This window comes from Pezoporus occidentalis, unplaced genomic scaffold (genome assembly GCF_034315485.1).
Source record: "Pezoporus occidentalis ecotype Australia unplaced genomic scaffold, CSIRO_AGI_Poc_V1 ctg13, whole genome shotgun sequence".
Taxonomy (NCBI): Eukaryota; Metazoa; Chordata; class Aves; order Psittaciformes; family Psittacidae; genus Pezoporus; species Pezoporus occidentalis.
The window spans coordinates 14,431,938-14,451,691 of record NW_026913103.1 but is presented as its reverse complement, the minus strand read 5'-3'; the positions used below and the strand labels follow the sequence as shown (position 1 = coordinate 14,451,691).

Genomic DNA, 19,754 nt, shown 5'->3' with positions numbered 1-19,754 from the left:
GTCGATTCTTAAAGAAAAGAGATTTGCCCATCACCCTAGATGATTGCTAACACGTTACATACCTAAAAATAAATCCCTAAAACTGCATGGTGGCATGTAAGTATGGACAAATTAGTGATGATTCCCAAAAGTGGCTGAAATGGGAGGTTCTCTGCACGTGAGCTGGGTGGTAGAAAGGAGCCTGCATCCCTCCCCTGTGCCTGCTAGACCCTTCATATCATGACGACTGGCTTGTACAACTCCCCTCTCTTCACTGTTGTCTGCTGTGCAAACATATGGTTGGTGTTTCCTCAGTAGGGAGCCCCCAGCTGAGATTGCACCTGTGGTATAGTCAACAGTAAACACAACTAAAGGAGTTAACCTACTTATGCGCACTGAGAGAGGTGAGTTTACCCACTTTTATTTACTGCTACGCCACCAGACTGCGCTTCAGCATAAATTGGTTCAAGGTGCCTTGTTTCAGCAGTCATACAGAGAACTGGCTTCTTAGTGATGCTGTAACTCAAAGGTGTGCAAAATCACTGCCTAAGTGGGAATAAAATTATCGTAAGCACAATTATGCCTGTGCTGAAAGGACAGGGTCAGAAGAGAGAATCCAAAATGTCAACAAGACTAGTTCATGATGGATTGTCCCAGACAAAGCTGTCCAATGTTATACATCACAAAAAGTTAAAAGATGATGTAATTTATATGTTAGACTCATTGTCAATACACACCAGAACCCGAGAAATGGCAAAATCAGTTGTAGTACTTTCAGCCATATGGCACGTTTTGGGATGTGTGGTGAGGGTGGTTGGCAATACGTGATTTTTGTCTTCAGCATGTCAGGAAAGCATTTTCGAGCTGACAGTAACTTTTGCATTTGGGACTGATAATCCTGGGGGACCCCGTGTCAGTTTGCTTTCTCCTCCTTGGCTTCACAACAACCTGCTCTACTTTCAAAAGAGAAGGTCTTTATGCGGCCAGAAGGGTCTTTGAGTAAGTCCTTCTGCTCCAGAGTTTTGGCATTGACTGTTCAAACCTCTCGGGGTGGTGCATCATGGTTAGACTGAACTACTCAAGAGCAATTTGGGGGCATTAGTGGCTTCTACTAGATCTCAGATGTTTCTTGCAGGGCTTCTTGTGCTCCTACCCTGATATTTCATTTCTTCCTTTTTGTTTTAGCCACTTTTTACACTAAAACAACATATTTCTTTAGTAAACATCCACAAAAGTCTGGTCAACATCCAGTGTTCACATATTGCTTTGGAAGACGTCCGTGTTCATGGCTGCTGAAAAAAAGAAGTAGGAGATGAAAACGTCACTCTTTTCTTTGCTTCCAATCTAAACGCATCCTGGTCATTACAGGTGGGAATGGAAGAGCTACCTCTTGTTGTAGCTGCCTGATATTTCTATGGAAAGAAATACTGATTATAATGTTTCTAGATTATATGAACAAGGGCAAAATTTTCTGTTGTTACCCAGATCTTTAGGAGTGAGAACAAAGATCATGGCATTCAACTTCCAGGATGCAAAGAAAAGCAGTTATGCCAGTCAAGTCAAGTCAAAAAGGTCTGGAAAAAGCCCAGGTTGTATGTATGCAGCAAAGCAGCAACAGACATATTTGAAGGTTCTTCTCTCCCTGCAAAACCTTAATTTGCTCACTTTTCTGAATGCATGCAGGCACCCTCAGTAACTGAGTGCAGTGCTGCTGGAAATGAGCACAGGCTGCCCCTTCTGCTCCCACCTGCTCTGTGCTGCTTCCGGGGAGACTTGTTATTGGCAGGCACGTGGGCCAGACAGCAGAACTCCCTGGCACAGGGGTGGAGGGGAAGGGATAGCGTGAAAAAAGGAGAACGTGGAGGCACAGATTTTGGTTCCCCTCTGGAAGTTGGAAGGGGAGAGAAACTATGACTTGGCCTCTGCAGGTTAGGAGTGAGAGCTGAAAATGAGAAAAGTGGAGTAGGAATGGTTTGGCAAAGAAATTAGAGCTGGGTGAAGAAGGCACCTGGGTCTGAGGGTTGGGAGGAGGATCCTGCTGTCTGAAAGAAAAGGAAAGCTTAATGAGGGCACTCCAAGTAAGTGGGAAGCTGTGTGGAGAGCTGGAGTACCTAGGACTGGCTGGGTAAAGGAGTCTCAGACTTCTTGAGCCATAAAGAAAGGGTTGGGACATGGTGGGAAAGCAGGCACAGGCAGAATTTTCATCTGCGGTGGAGCAAAGAGAGAGGTCCAAGGAGTGGAGAACAGATTGAGAGGGACTGGCTTCAGGTGGACTAAGTAAGAGAACTGTAAGTCTCTTGGACCTTGCATTGGACCATATTTATTTTCTTAGGTTAGCCTGCAGAAGACAAGATCATAGATAGTGATTTTTGATTTTAATGTAATTTGCTATTATGTTCCTAAACAAAAAAGGCACTTGCTACATATATAAAAATATACATATATACATTTATTTATTCAGAGGCATACAAAGATGGTATCTGCATGCTAGATGTTAGATGTGATGTGGTAAAAATGATAATTAAATTGCTTAGGATAACCATAAGCCCCCTTCCCTCCCATGTGTTCGCTGAGGGTACAGAAAAGACACCAGAACAACACTTTAGGTGAGACACCTAGAAGGAGGCTGAAGCTCAGGGTTACAATGCCTAATTTTCAGATACCTGCATTTCCAAGGGAATCCTCAGTCTGTAACAGCACTCCAAGTTATCGTAATTACAATTGTGGTAAGTGGGCACCTCTGGAGGGGCATGCTGGCTGGCCTCAACCTGTTAATAAAAAATGGTGAACAATGGCAGTTTCTCTTCTCTTATCAAGAATTGTTCTCTTCTCTTTCCCGGGTGATTTTGGAGAGCAGGATGCAGGCAGCGAGGGTGAGGATCGTGTCACCTAACTTGAGATGTCTGCAATGCAGGGACCATTTTCAGTCATCAAGAGACACAGCTCATCTGCTGTGTCTGCTCTGGGATGAAACGCAGTGCCTAGGGTAAGTAACTCAGATACAGCTGACTACACCGAGGATGCTAAAGTTAAGCAAAATTAATGCGACGCCTTAGTTAAAAAGCTAGGCATTTCCAGTGATAAATAACAAGCTTTGAGGATGTAAGTTTTGAATGTGGTGCTCTCCAGGGATAATTCAGTGCCCAGCCATGTGTATCTAGAAAGTTGAGGCACTGTAGTTTTCCTTCATATCTAGTTCTGTTGACGTAAAAGATCCTGTTGGTGTTTTCGTTGAGCTTCTGCATTTGCATTGGGGTTGGTAAGCAAGCCAAGGCTGCTCTTTTAAAAACCTTGAAGCAGAGAGTGAGTCCAGTTACTTTTGAATAATAGTTTTGGATTCAAGCACCAGAACGAAGTGGTGGTTTCATATGGGTTCACCTTTGGAGAGGCAGGAGGAAACTGCTTCTCTTGCTATTAACTCATTTGAATGGTATCTTGTGAAATGTCTGCTGAAAGGCAGTGTTCACATGATTGGGATAGTTAAAGTGGATTTTGATGAGAGGTAAATGAAGGAATATGTATGCACATACATAGGAATACATATCTCCCACACCTGAGATACTTTCCTCTATTAGTTATGGGTGAGATGTCTTTTCTGCTTGACTTTGCCGTCACTTCAGAACATTTTTGGGCAATGGGTCTGTGAGGCATACGGATTAAAAAAAAAAGCCTTCTACAGCTATATTAAGTGTTGGCATCTCTCACAGGACTTTATCACCATTTTTTTCCCCCTTAAATCTCCTACTCCTGGATTTATGTAATTAAATGACAATCTCGGCTCTTGTGAAAAATAAAAAATATCATTTCTATATATCATGATTCTAGAGGGATGCTTTAAAAAGTGATTTGAAACTACCCTGAATGTGCAGCAACCAACAGAGAAATGAAATGAAAACCACATTTATTATTAGGAAAATCCTGAAACTTTTAACTGTACTTGTCATTTTTAAAGTTGACTTATGATTTAGACTAGACATTAAGAACAGATTTCTAACTTTCAGTTGCAAAGCACAAGAATAGATTGCCTAGAATGGCAGTGGGAGGATTTTGAAAATAGATTGGACAAGTGTCTGCTGGGAATGGTTCAGCTACAGTTGATCCAGCCCGATGCAGAAGGATGCGCAAGTGACCTCTAATTCTGAGCTGCAGCACATTGTGCTCTCTGAAGGCTGGCAGCGGTCCCCTCCGCCAGTGCTGCGGCAGGAGCCTGGCTGGGTTATGCTGAGGTGCAGTGGCCAGCAGGCACAGGTGGATGAGCCTCTGTCCTTCCTGGGATGTATACTGTGACGGGGAGTACCAGCTCTGACAGGAGGGGTGTCATGGTTGGGATCGGCCCCCTGCCCACCCTGACCTTTCCACTTGGCTTCTCCAAGCATATTTTCGGTTATAAGCAGCTTCTCTGGGCAGCCAGGAACGAGGTAGGGAGTCACCTTCTCTGCAAATGTTATACATGAATAAACACCTTCCCAGGCTTACTTAACCCCAGTCCACTGTGTGTCTGTTTCCCTGCTGACATACCATTAGCTTCTGAAGCATCTACATTTCCTGAATCACAACTGAGATAACTTATCATTCCAGCTGCTTATCTCAGACCTGCCCTGTGGATCTGGTGGGAAGATTTCCCCTTTAGCATGTAACAACAGGCGCCCGATACTTGCTTTGAAATGTTCCCCTTCTTTAAAAAAAGAAGATTTGGGATTCTTGCCCTGTACATTTTGCATCTCTCTTTCCATCTCTATGCCCATATAGCTTGGTTTATTATTATCGGACTACTGCCCCATATCTTGCTGCCTGTGATATCAATTCCATCCAATATATGCCCCGGGAAGTTTTGGGTGCATTAGGAATATCCTTGTCTTGCAGTTGTCAAAGTTAGCGTGCCTTTTAGAAAGTGGGCAGGGAAGGGATTAGGTACGTATTCAGGAAACTCTTCTGGAAGCTGCAGGAATATAGGAGTGCAGGAACAAGTGTCTGTTTAATTGTCTTTTTCATGTCTATTCTTCTCTTAACAAATCCTCTAGATATCAAGTCACCACATACTATGTTATGCATAGGTTCACTTTCTGGGGAAAGAGTCAGCAGATGCAAAAGCAGCTATAGCAGCTAGTGTGATGACCCCGTAGAACAGGAAGGATGGGACTGGAGAGGAGTGTTTTCAGGAGACATCCCTTTGCGGTCCCTCTTCCATAGAGTTTCACCCTGCTCCCCAGGGCAGCCAGGTGTGGCATCGATGGAAGCTGCTTGTCTGGTAAGCTTCTCAGCATCCTGTCTTGCAAACATGGCAGACAGGGTGTGCTTCTTGTCTCCACTGCAGCTGGAGCTGCCAGCGAGCCCCTGGCATGCTTGGAGTTGCACAAAGGTGTGCTTGCTGCTGCATGCATCTCTGCAGAGCCTGAACCCCAAAAGGTGTGACCCATCTCATGTAAGCTGCTGGCTCAGCTTTGATCCCTGTGTTTATGCCCACCACTATAGACTTCACTGGGACTTTTTAGGGGATCTGCCATTTAGAAATGTTATAACGTTTTCTTATTGTAGCTTTAGGTAAGAAAACAGACACGCTGCAGGATAGGAAGAAGATCAGAGCAAGAAGTTGAACCTATTCTTGCTATACTGAGTACTGATACCCCTAAATCACCACTTATGTAATCTTATCCAAAGTGGTGGAAAGGAACACGTAACTAACCACAGAGTCAGGATTAATTGGCTGCAATTTTATTATAAGAGAAATAAGGAGTATGATGGACACACTGGTGCTATCATCTATAGATAGGCTCCCTGATGCTTTTCACCATAAGATTCTGCTTCCTTCTGCTTATGTAGTTTTGCCATCTGTCTTGATTCAAGTGTTTCAGTGCTTGATGTTTTCATCCAGATCAAGATCCAGGAGACAAGTGAAAATATAAGCAGCCTATCTTTCATTTCAAACAAAAAAGCATCTTGTTTTCAAAGTTGCAAAGTTTGAAAGGGAAGCCTTGTGAATGCAATGAGAAAGATAAACCACCTCAACTGCAGGTGCCTGCTTCTACTACTATTTGAAAAACAGTTTTACAGCTGATCTATGAGGCTTCTTGTGCATGGCCTGATTTGTAGTTTCTTAATGCTTGGGACTGGCAGTATTGTTTATAGCTTTGCCAAGATTACAACAACGAAAGAGCTTTCTTTTTCAGCTAGTCCTTGACTCCCGGCAAACCACCTTGGAAACAGTTTTGTGGTTCAGTCATTTTAGTGAATGAAATTAGGGGAAAATGATATATTTGAACATCCTAAAAAAAAATACCACAATTACTTCATTGGGAAGATCTGGCACAATAGGCTTTGGTACAGAAACTCGGCATTCTGTAGGACAAGGAAGTGCCTTTAACCAAGCTCTGATATTTCTGAAAATGCCACTTTACAGCTGCTTGTTGAGGCTGGGCCAGATACAGTCCTTGCAGGCTCCGTATACATTTAACATGCTCCACCCTCTCTCCTTACCCTGTCATGATTAGATTGTAGAAGGAGAAAGAGATCCCAAGTGAGTGGGTTGGGGAGGTTTTCCCTGCAACCTCTCTTTATGGTGACTTTAAGTTTCTGCGTTTCTGGGTGGGGGAATTGCCAGTAGTGGTCACTCTCTTGTGATCTTATGTTTTTCATCTTCTGGAATGCCTCTGGAATATGGAGAGGGGGAAACTCCCAGAAGTGCAGAAAGATAGAGGGAGGATGCAGGTTCAGACAAGAAAAGAGGAGAAAGGGGAAAGCAGAGCAGGAGTTGGATGAGATTAAGAGAATGAGGGAAGCATCAGGCCCTGAAGTAGGACAGAATATGATGCTGAATGGGGGGATCCAAGGGGCAGGATCCAAGACTGTTGTCTCTCAGCTCTTGTGTTCTGACTTTCAAGTAGCAGTGGATGTGCTAGCCTTGGACATGCTGCCACACACTTCTGGTGAGTGTCACTTAGAAGATAACAGCCTGTTACTGCCATTATTTCAAGTAAGAAATGGTTCCACAGAGCTAATTGTGAGTGGAAGACTTAATTCTTCTACCCAGTGATACATTTATTTTAAAACAAGTAATAAAGTTCTCCTCCTCCTGAATTCCATCTGTCTGAGGGGTATGAAGGTTGAATAATTGAGCCTTCAAAAGTTACAGCATGCCAGAATTAAGTTTCTCTACATAAATTAAAATGTGCTTGTGTGATCACATATCTGGCCCCAGCTGACTAGGACTGGACATCCAAATTTGAGTTATCCCTTGTGAAGAGTTTGATCAAAAGACCAAATGCTTTTTAAAAGGTTTTAGTTGCACATGGCAATGACAGATAATAACCACACATTGTGTGTGCATTATTTTCATCCCAAAGCCTCCCTCATAATGTGGGTGGAACACTTCATTTGTCATTGAAAATTAGCCCTCACCAGGAAAGGAAATCTGACCTGTTATTTGCTGGAGCACAAGCTCATTACGCTCTTTCTTCTGGCTGGAAGTGAAAGAAGCCATCACCTTTTTATTTTGTTGGGGAAAACAGAGAACAGCGTTATGCAGTGCAGTGTTGAGTTGAATGGCATTATGCAATGCAACGTGGAGTTACCCTCACCAGATGCCCTAAAACTTTTCAGTGATAAGCCACAGACACCAGTTAAAGTTATATTGTTCCTTGTCATGATGGCTGGTGCTCACCCTGACCTTCCTGGCCCATCAAGACATGCTGTTGCTGGAAGAGGCTGCAGAAGTTTCCCATGGCCCAGCTTGTCCGTGCAAATGGGCACAGAGCAGCTGTAGCAGCCTTATAGCCAGAGCCTTGGTTTGACTGCTGTTTTCTTCCTCCTTCTCAGTCACTTCAGTCAAGCTCCAAAGAGGTGAACAGAGTGAGAGTAACACTTGGAAACAGGGGTTTATTATTTTTCTGGCCTTATATGCTTCAGTAATGACACAGCAAAGGCAGAAGTCTCGGTTCCACACTGAATATGCAACACTTTTTTATCTACTAATTCTTGAGTAGACGTGAGCCATTGCTGCGCCAAGGAAAATTAGGTTTGTCAGTTCATTCCCATTTTAAAAACAATCTTGCAAATCTGCATGCTCTCCATCCTATCTATAGCTCCTCCACCTCCATCTTTGCACAGCATAAGACCCAGGTTACCTGGGTTCCTGTGGTGCATGCAGAACACATGACATTCTGTTCAATTTTAATGAAGAGCATTTCCAAAATTAATTATCTTGAAACAAATATTAAATGACTGCTCTGTAAAACATAGGAAGAGGAATTATTGCAGAGGAATGAAGGCTGTTATGAATGTTGCTGTTGCGCTCTGGATCGCAGCCCTCATGTCCTCCCCCAGCCCCCAGCCCCAATGGAAATAGCAATGGGTACGAGACTCCTCTCAGGATTTAGACATGTGCCTTATTTCCAGCAGGCGGGTGATGCCAGTGACCGGATGTGCCCTGAATTAAGCGGGTCTGTAAGGGTATTTTTTAGTGAATTGAGACTTCCACTTGTATTATGCTGAGGCCAGCAGACTTCAGTTAGCTCTGGATCTGACTGCAGCACCTGAATCTCCCCAGCTTTCCAGCCCTGTGCCCCCTCACAGGCTTTGCAGAACTGCTGCCTGTATCTGACTGCTCTCGTGTTGAAAGAGCTCTTGTTCCTCTCCAGTAACTCTTCAGTATGCTGTTTATGGTTTGAAGTTATAAAGAGCTAATAGGAAGCCACCGGTAAGCATAACATTTTAACTGTTTCCAATGTTTTTGCTTTCAGTAAAAAGATACCCCTCTAAAATAAGAAACAGCTCACTTTAAAGTGCTTATGCAGGCAGCCCAAATTTATCATCTTTTATCCTGATGATTAATACATCAGTTAGGGTGGGGATTATATCTGTGAATCTTGCCCTTCCTGAAAAAAGAAGTAAAAAAAAAAATAAAAAAATGACAAGAAAAGAAAAATTAAAACCTGTGTGATGACAGGTGTAAATGGGCTCAGATAACAAGGATTATATTGCAAAGTCTAATATGAAGATAGGTTATAGCTAAACCTTGCCAAAATTAAAAAAAGGAAATCTGATCAGCATGGAAGGCAGCTGAATCTGACCAAAGACTTATGGAATAAAGTGCTATTTGCATCCTTTTTCTTTTCTGCAGTCTCAAAGCAGTGATAAATAGTACAACAGAAAAGAAGTGGCAGTGAAATGCCTTATTTAAAAACTTTTTTATATATTAATCTCTTTTCAAAAGGAATAAAATAAGAAACTGAAAGTAAACAGTTCTGTTTAATATATAAAAAGCATATGAAATGCATTTTAAGATTTATGTTTTTATGTATATGCATTTATACTTCTTTGTTGACAGTAAAAAACAAGAGAATGAAAAAGAGATCTCCATTTTTTTTCGTACGCATATTCATGCATCTTTTTTTCTAAGGTATCCAGGTGTCAGAAATCACTTGCAATATACATGAAACAGGGGTTTACTGTGAAACACAGTTTTAACAAGTAACAGAGTAAATAGGAGACTGTATGTACAGTAAATGGAACCTAAGTATCATATCATGTAGTAGAAAAAAATAAATAAGCCAGTCTGTGTCCTTCTGGCTGCAGTGTTTTAATTCCACAGCAAAGGGCCTGGTTGCCTGTCTGCCTGCCACACTGACCACATGAGGTAGTGGGTGTCCAGGCTGGCTCCCCCTGCTCCAGCACCCAGCATGGCCATTGAGGACATGGGTTCAGAAGGGTTTGGCCAGCCTTTTGGGACAGATGTTTTAAGAGAATTTGACTTTTACATATATACCTCAGCCACGGGCTGAATTTTCAGAACAGCTTAGCTACTGGATGCTGGGCTGCTTGGAAATACAGATATTTCCTTTGGGTGCTCATGCAGAAACAGACAGGGGCAGGTCTATGCAGGGCTGCAGTTCAGGAAGTCATCTCTCTCCCTAGGGGACACTTCCAGAGCAGCAGTTCCAGCTAGGATGGTAAACACACATGGATATAGCTGTGTGTCGTACTGTCTGAGCTTCCTTTGGGCACCACTCAGGAATGCCAGTGGTTGTCAGAAAGAAGCAGAGCGGAAAAACATGCATACGGTCTAAGACCACCCTTAATGAAGGCCATGGGAGTTTTGCTGCTGCTTTGGAGTAAGGAGATACTTCCTACCAGAAGAGTCAACACTCATTACTGAAAGCTTTGAATTAATCTTTGATTGAAGCCTAGTATGTCCACAGCTAAGAGTTAGTACTTTGGTCTACTTGCCATACTTCTGTTCATATGTAAAATAATGAAAAAGGTGTGCTCTTAAGGACACTTGTAGGCTGTACAATGCTGTGCTGAAGCTTTTATTACATTGATCCAACTACTTTCTGCAGGTTATGTAAAGTAATCTTTCTGTATCTCACAGAATTTGCATCCTGGGAGTGATTGATACTCTAAGTGTGATGAAGCTGACTGCCATCCCCTACCACACAGGTGTGTGATGAGTCCTGGTTTGAGGTGTGCTATTATTTACTGCCAAGGTTATTTCATAAATTCAGTTTCGCACTTCTAATTCAGACCTGCATGCTTTCTGTGAGGAGGGCTCTTATTAAGTCATCGTTTCTTGAACAAACTAAACCAAACTAAAAGGCACTGGTAATAGATTGGTTTTATTCCACTCCATAAATGTATGAAGTATTGTTTTATTATACATTAAAAGTATGATTATGTGTGATGGCATCTTTGGATTATGTCAATGGATGAGCACCACCTTTCGTTGCTAGCTTTAATCTCAGAATAGATCACTTTTAGTTTGATCACTTTGCTTTAGATAGATCACTTTGCTTTACAGCAGAAAAGGTAATTGCAGTTGGTCAGAGAGTTGCAGAATTCAGCCTTTCTAACCTCTGCCACACATGAAAACAGGGCAGACTCCCAGGAGTGGGAAGGATGTCTGGTCTGGGGCTGCATTTTGGATTTGTGCTGGAAACAGTGTTGGTAACACAGGGATGTTTTAGTTATTGCTGAGCAATGCTTAAACAGGGTCAAGGCCTTTTCTGCTCCTCACACTACCCCACCAGTGAGTGGCTGCGGGTGCACAAGGAATTGTGAGGGGACACAGCCAGGACACCTGACCCCAACTGACCAAAGGGATATCCCAATCATATGGTGTCGTGCTCACATATAAAGCTGGGGGAAGGTGGAGGAAGGGAGGGACATTCGGAGTGATGCTGTTTGTCTTCCCAAGTAACTGTTGCATGTGATGGAGCCCTGCTTTGCTGGAGATGGCTGAACACCAGCCTGCCCTTGGGAACCGGTGAATGAATTCCTTGTTTTCCTTTGCGTGTATGACTGTTGCTTTACCTATTAAACTGTCTTTATCTCAGCAGCATAAGCTTTCTCAATTTTACTCTTTTGATTCTCTTCCCCCATCCTAATGTGGGGGGGAGTGAGCCATGCTCACAGAAGATAATTCATATGGGTAATGAAGTGGGGTCAGTCACAGACATGCATTTTCTGTGCAGATAGCGGGAAACCATATAGAAAAAATCAGTGCAAAGACCACTCATTCTGGATATGGGAGCGTTGCTAATTTGCTGTGTATTTTACTCCTTTTAAAACAAGGATGTGTGTGGCACTTGCTTAGAATGGATGCTTGGCATTGATGTCAGAGTAAATCCATATACTTCCTTTATATTAGATCACTGTTTTATTTCAAGAGTTACATGCATACAGGATGACAGCAAGCTGATTTTCCAAATTGCTCTGCTTTGTCACTGTTAGCTTCTGGCATTAGGCCATCGAGATACTCTGTTTTTGAGATGTGCCCTGCCAGTTCCAGAGTTGTCTCTCCAACTATATCACCTTTCCAAAGGTCACTTATGTTCCTACATTAAGTGGTACATTTGTTTTTTCTCCATAAATAATGATTCTGTAGCTGTACAAAGAAATAAAACCACAGTCTCTCCCAACGTAGTGCTCTATTGAGAAACAATGTATTGAAAACAAATTCTAAAGGAAATGCGGCTTATCACTGGCTGCAGTTTCTCAACTCCTGTGAATATTCCCTACCACAAGGATCCTATTAAATAAAAGGGATTTTTGAATAAAATATTTCTCAGAATCTTTTGCTTCTCAATGTGAACTCTCTGGTGTATGAGGAATCACCTACCAGGGTAAGTATTTTCCAAGCAACAGTGTGGGAGGTTTGGAAGTGCTGAGGAGGCAGAAGTACCAGGGAGGGGGAAAAATGCCTTTCTGTTTTGCCAATACATTCCTGGCTGCCAATTTCCACATAAAGCTGCAGATGCTACACAGGAATGGAAACTTTCAGATAGTGTCACACAACTCTTGAGATTCACTGCCACTGAAAATATAATTAGAGATCTGGTTATCCAGCTAGAGGTCAGGAAGCTAGAGTTAATTGCTAACCTGTTTATCCTACTCAAGGGATAAAGCACATAAATACAGTTAGAAACTGCTGAAAGCCTAAGAGACCCTTGCTGAAAGCTTGCTGCAGGCTTAAGGCAACAGTTTCAAAAGTGCCTGAGGGAATGAAAAATGTGGGGGCCCCTGTATGCCACCCGCACTGGTACAGCAAGCTCTGCGGTAGCAGCCTGCAGAGGTCCTGCTTGGCCACAGTCCCATCAGCAGACTGCCTCCCTCATCCCTCCCCCTGTTATCCTAGGCAAAGACTCTCTATAAAGCAAAGCTCTTCTGGAAGGGGTAGATAGATCCTCACTGACTTAAGAGGGGAAGGCCCTTGAAGAAACCAGACTTAGGGACTCTTGAAACAGGTGCCCCAGACTTTTGTTTAAGCGGCTGCAGTTTACAAGCCCAGTCCTCCAAAGCCTTACTTGTATGAATAGTCCTTACCCTTCAGCCTAGTGTGGCTGAAATCAATGCCTCTTCACATGCCCCTTTCATGCTTAAATGACAGGAACCACAAGTCGTTTGTTTCCACTCCTTTCACCACCTGATTTCCTACATCAAAACCCCCACATCTATCTATTCTGAGTAGGCAATGAAGTCCCTTATGCCTGTACAATGCAGCCCACTTTCAAACGGAACATTTTTTGTTACCCCTTGTTCTTATTAAAAGAACTCCTGTGCATATAAAGACTTTGATTATCAAACCACATAATTCAGCCAAAACCGAACAGGACTTCCATGGGGCTGAGGAAAGTCACTCCATCATTCCCTAAAGGCAATCTTCTTCCCGAGTCCCTCCTCTCTCCCCTGGAATATTTCTGGGCTACAGCACATGAAAGAAGCCAGAAGAATTATTTTTGTATCAAGGAAATGTCATTTTATTTTTACTCTCCCCACACTGGAAAAAACATCCTTTTTTTATCAAAGTTTTCCAAAACATTTTCCTCCAGCACAGGTTGAGCGTGGTGTTTCTCTCCCCTCATTTTCACCACTGAAAAGTCAGCAACCCAGTTCAAGCCGCTCGCCTGGGCTCCCTCAAGGGTGGCCAAGAGAAAAGGTGCAGGGTACTCCCAGCACTCTGCTGCATGGTGGGTGACAATTCAGCTGGAGGGATGAGTCTCACCCAAACCACAAGGATTAGAAGTGATTGCAAAGCAGAAAGGTTTTGCTGGCTTAAATGGTGGCCCTCAGCTGTGGCAATGCCTCTGCCCCTTCATTCAGAGTAATACTTAGGTATAAGCCAGACTTTTAAGTATGTGCTCACTGGCTCCAAAGAAAATTAAGAGTGTGCTTTAGCCTTGTCCTCTTACTGGCATGCTCACCCTAATACTCTGTCAGGGAGCACATTATTATTGCCTGTTGCTTAATACAAACATGATGGAGTCGTTGATTCATATTATTTAATAAGGAGATGACTGACTGTTCTGCATTGTCTGTGTCTTAGGAGCAGTAAAATGAATCCATTAACTTATTAACTTTTATTTTGAAATCTTTCATGGAACTGTCATGTTATTTTGATTTGAGTAAGAGATTCGTCTTTTCTAACAACTGTTCTTTTGGTCCACGGAGACTCACGTACTTCTGTTAATAGGTCAGAATTATGAGATGTATCACTCATGTTCAGAATCTTTTTGTAGTGTATAGCTTATTAATAATAGATTTGAATATCAAAAATAATGATATGCTGTTTCAGCATTTAATTTTGGGGAAACATTCAGAACATTTCCCCCTTGTACTGGCGCAGTCAGTGATGAAGATAGAGAGACGAACTGTACTGTAGGTGGGAGCAGAGACACTGCAGCAGCTAATGTGAGGCTGAGCTTTAAATTTTTATGACAATTCATAAACTATTTTTCTAGCCGAGACCCTGGCTAATCGCAGCCTCTCCCTGACAATTTCCTTGTTCTGATTCTCATGGATTTAATAGTGTTCGTGGGGGGTGAGCTGGGTAAGATAGCTGGCTCTTGTAAGCTGCTTATGAGTGTGTACATTTTTCTTCAGGAATGTCATGTCTTCGGCAAGCTGTTTGCAGGCGAGTGATTTCTCTCTTAATTCTTGTCTGTCTAATGGTTTTACCAGTGGAGGGTGGACATGTAAATTCAAAGTGATGGCTCAGAAGCATTTATTCTTGGCAAAATTGTACTGGATTGTTATCTTTTACATCTGGTATCTCTCCGTGCCTCTTTCATCATCTCCTTTCCACCCCTGGCCTCACCACCCTGGGGCTTTCTCCAACATTTGCCATATCTTCCTTTTCAGATTTACCCTGTGGGCACTGCCAGAACTCTTTTCATCTACTGTCTTGACTAATGGCATCTTTTCTTATATACATCCACGCAACAGCTCTCAACACCTGCCATCTCCTCACCTTGCCCTCCATCTAACTTTCCCACCACATGGGGAGAAAGATAAGACACAACAAACGTGGTTTAAGTAGTTCCTCATCTTGCCAGCAATAGCTCTTACACTGTTGGTGAGAACTCCTTTTCTAACCCCTTTTACTGCTGGGAAGATACGGGCAGCCTCCTAAGTTCCTTCTCTTCCTTTTTAAAGGCAGAAGGAGCCTTGCTCATCACCACTGGAACTAGACTGGATAACTCAAGGGCTTGTCTCTTGCAGTGTCGCACTGTTTTGGTCATTTTTGGCCCAATCTTTCCACTTCCAACTCTGCTTTATCCCAGAACCGGTGCCCTGTGTGAATGGGTTTGCTGTTTTACCCTTGGGGTTTTATGTTCCTTTCTATAGTATGTGCCAGGAAGACAGTGAAGCAAAACCTAATTTTAAAATGAACATAGTGTTTTGCCCCTGTGTGGTGATGGTGACCTCTGCCTTTGGCAATGTATCCCAGCTACTACTGTTAGGATCATCTTTTTGGCTGGTGGCTGACATCATGTTTAGTTTTTAGCTCACACCTTGAATCTCTTCACCAAAGCCCCACTCTCCACCGTATTGAACACAACTTTTCTCTCCTGCTTAGTGAGATTTAGGTCAGCTTCAATCTCTTTGTGATTGCTGTTGTGTACACCTTACTGTAGTGACTCCAGCTTTGCCAGCATCAGCAGTCTCATGATCCTGTCCCTGTGCATGGGCTGTCCTTTCTGAACCAGCTAGTTCACATGTTACCAGCTTACCTCTACAATTCCCTCTCAATGTCATTGCAGCTGAAAGGCCTGCAAAAATTGCTACCCACTCAAGGCTACGTACAGGACCAATAAATACTTTAAATATCTCTTTTCTATAAATATGGCTTTTAAAGATGTTTGAAAATATTTCTGGCTGACTCTACCATCCAGGGTGAGTCACTTCAGCACCAGCTCCTGCTGCTTTTCCCTGCATCTTTCTCTCTCCCATCAGTCAGGTTGCTTTGTTGAACCTGTTAGCTGCAACCTCCATGAAACTGGTGCTTTTCCTCTCCACACTGATGACCTCCAACTACTTTATTCCAGTGGTTATAGGCAGTCTCTGTTGATACGATGGAGTGGCATGGAAAGGGAGCATGCTCCTGCTGCCTTTTCCCAGAGGAGCCAGATGTTAGGAGGCATTAGGGGCATTCAACAGCAGGAGATGGATTGAGAGAAATCCCTCTTAAAATGTTGCAGGGTGGCATTGCTGGAACATATCTTCTGGCCCTTTCACCTTCTGCAGTGCCAGGTCCAGCCGCCGTGTGGAGGGAGAGCACATTCAGGTGGAGGGGTTGCTGGCACAGGTGGGCACTGAACTCATGCAACCAAACGTGTCTGCAGTGAGTGTCGGCAGTCCTGGGACTGCAGTGTGCCCGGTTTGGCAGGAGTCATCTGCAATTTAGAGTGCCTCTTACTTGGAGCGAAAGATTTTTGGCATGGACAGGAGTCTAGTTAGAAGCAAAATGCTTCAGTCCAGGGACTTCTTATTCGGTGAATTTGTGTTCTGCTGCCAGAGCAGAGCTTCAGGTTTATACTACATAGTATAAAACACTCAAACCCAAAAACTTGACCTATGTATAAACCTCATATAATAAATACTGCTGGCCCTGAGATAGAAAAGTGAATTTAAAGGCAGAACAGAGCTTGTCCTTACAGCCTTTTCCCCACCTTACAGCCCCTTTTCTCCCATTGCATTTCTACCCCGTGCAGGCAGTGTGACCAAATATTCTCAATGCTTCCCCTCCTCATGTTTTACATATATTACATATATGCCTTACAGTAGTGAGCAGCTTTAAAATTGTCGTGTGGCTTACCTCATCCTCTCAACCAGGAATTTCATAAATAAATCACTGTCTTTCATACCTTTTTTGCAGATCGCATCTGTCTGAAGCGTGTGCGCTTCAATAAGTGTGCCTGACAGAGAAATTAAAAAGAAAAATCATCTCCCAAACAGAAACTGTAAGAGGCATGTTGAGCTAAACACTCTCTGCACATTATTACAAGCTGAATATGATTTGAGAAAGAGTGTTTAGAAAGTAAAGGTGACATTTTGTTTCCCTGAGCTCAGTGGGGCAGAACTTCACCTGGGGTAAATTGAAGTGGTTCATTGAAATCAATAGCTACTTCGCACTTGCTGGGACCAGTTCTGCTGAATTTTAGCCATTGGTTACTGAAGGGGTTATTTTTTTCTGAAGGAACTAAATATTTCTTCATAGCATGCCTTGCTGTTGGGATTTATTCAGTTTTCTATGAGTAATTCAGAGAGAGTTTCCATTGAGACAGTTTTTCAGTAGAAATGGGGATTCCTAACTTAACAGATTTTTTAAAGCAATTTATATATATGCTTTTCCTGGAGAAAATTGTCACATAAATACATAAATAGATGACTAGTAAAAAAACCCCAATTTCTTTTTTTTTTTTGCTTGTTTGTTAAAATTGAAGCTGTTTTAACAAACTGAAAGTGACCCTGCATTTGATCTGGAAATACTATGCCGATGCCTTATGGGAAGTGTATTTTAGGGATGTAAAGCTTTTATTTCCCTCATTACTCTGTATTCTCCTGTTTTGCAGCTGCACTGTGAAAAGGACAGACCCCGTGAAGCTCCTCGAGAGACCATGGTGACCGTAAGGTCCTTTCCAACCCTAACTATTCTATGATTCTAGGATTCTATGGTCTGTGAGAGCAGCCCCTGGGGGAGTGTGAGGCACTGCTATGTCTATGAGGCTTTGCAATGATATGCTTACCTTGAAGGTTTTTTGGCCATTTTCCCTTTAGCTGAAGAGTCATGGACTTTAGAAATCCCGGAAAAAGAATCCCACCTCATCCCATCTTCTTTTCCATCAACAGTTTTGAGTCATGGGAGTGATGGGAAGAAGAAGGAGGGAATCCCTTTCCCATCTCTCAGGTTTTCTCAGAAGGAACAACCCCCCCCCCCGTCTTCTGTTGAGTGCTCTCCTCCTGAGAGTATTTGGACAATGATTAATGGTCCTGGTGGAGATTGCACTTCTTCACAGCCTCTAAATACCTCTCTGTTATGGAGCTGGATACATGCCACATCCAGTGGGAGTATCAGAGGAAGTCCTGGGAGGCAGTTGCGGCTGTGGAAATTGTGGGGGGGGTGGTGTTAGGGCTCTGGTGGGGGCTCTGGTGGAGGCTCTGCCACCACACATCTTTTAGCCAGCCAAAGCTGCTCCCTCCCTCCAGTGAGACCTGCCTACCTGCAGTGTATATGGGCCAAAGGGCAGGTTTCCTGTATCTTTTAGTGAATAATAAATGTTTACGCCATTCCTGTTTTCATTTGAATGCACTGTAGATAATCTGAGTGATGCTTATTTGCAGTAAGACCACTTTACACCAGGACCTTGGTGTAAATTTGCCCTTTATTTAAGACCTTTGCTTGTTACCAGAAGGGGTTAAAGTCGCCCTTGTGGAAAGGAGAGTTATTTATGCCAAAGGCAGTTTGACTTCAATCCTGCAGGATTTTTCTATACAGTTTTATGTTTGGATAGTGCTCAGAAATAGCAGTATAAATACTAAATGCGTACCTAAAATGTACGTACAGGCTTTTCTTTGTTTTTCTAGTGGACACAACATAGGATGGCCCTGCCTGCTTCTTGCTGGAGTCAGCACCCCTCTCTGACTCTCACCTTGCTTCAGCTATGTGTGAAAAAATATTCACTCCAATGGCCTCGAGATCATCAGAGAAACAGCATCATTTAAAGAGGGCATGTGAATACTTAGACAGAGCTTTATTGCATTTTAATCACTATTCCCTTAAACCTATAAATATACCCTAATGCTAAAATCAGTTTTGAACTTTTAAACTTGATTTTAAGGCCGTCTTTTTTTTCCCCTTTCCTTAACTGAAATGGGAAAAAAATACCTAAACAAAAATCTGCATAATGATTGTGCACTGTAAGTTGCTGTGCTCTTTTGCATAAAAGATTTTCCATATTACAGCAGGGGGCTTTCTCCTGCTATGTCAGTAAGAAGAAGAAAATTCATTTCTTACACCCGCCTGTCATTTGCCCTTTTATGATCGAACCGTATACCATCAGGCACAAAAATGACAAAAGCTTTTGCAACTGAATACATCTGATAATTGCTGTGTTTGGCTAAATTTAGGACTACAGTGGCTGATACTGCAGTGTTTGGTAGAGGAAAAAAATGAAGATACGTTGTGTTATCCTATTTTACAGTCTGTGAGACTTCAGTAATTACCTTACATGATCCATCACCTGAAACAGTGTTTCTATTCTGTTAAACTTCTAGATTTTAAGGATTATTATTTTTTTTTTTTTTGATTTTAAGGATTTTTCTTTTTTTTTAATACAAACCAAGCCTCTAACGCTTCAAAGAAGCGAGTACCCATGGGGTTGCCGTTTCGGTTTATGAATTTTGAGGTTAAAGCGATTCACTTTTAGAGAGAGCCTGCAAGGCATGTTCAACCCCTGGGGTTTGTGAGCTTTGGGGCATGAGGGCTATGAGATCTTCCCAAGAAACATGTTGCTGTACTGGTACTGTAGGAAGTTATAGGAAAGTCAGGGAGGTTTTGCAAATGGAAATCCCACAGAATTTTCCCTTTATATAAGGGAGACAATGTCTATGTATGTGCTGCCTTTGGAAGCATCCTGTGCAAGGTACTTGTGTTAACCAAGAATATTGTATTTACTCAAATAAACTGGACTTAGCAATTGATACATTTTGAAATTTAGGTGGGAGCCACATGGTCTAGATGACCTTTAAAGGTCTCTTCTGACCTCTAACAATTCTATGATTCTGTGATTTTATGAATCTATGATTGATTCAAAATAAAAAGGACATGGAACTGCTGGAACAAGTCCAGAGGAGGGCGACAAGGATAATCAGGTGACTGGAGCATCTCCCATATGAAGACAGGCTGAGAAAGTTCAGCCTGGAGAAAAGAAGGCTGCGTGGAGACCTCATAGCAGCCTTCCAGTATCTGAAGGGGGCCTATAGGGATGCTGGGGAGGGACTCT

The 19,754-nt window shown here is 42.7% G+C and overlaps 1 long non-coding RNA gene across 1 annotated transcript; it reads left to right on the top strand.

The window, feature by feature from the left end:
- Positions 1 to 381: 381 nt before the first annotated feature.
- LOC134158479 (uncharacterized) lies at positions 382 to 19,547 on the top strand. The gene is made up of 3 exons (XR_009962794.1): positions 382 to 2,965; positions 10,346 to 10,413; positions 18,337 to 19,547. It is a non-coding gene; the product is annotated as an uncharacterized LOC134158479 (long non-coding RNA).
- Positions 19,548 to 19,754: the final 207 nt, after the last annotated feature.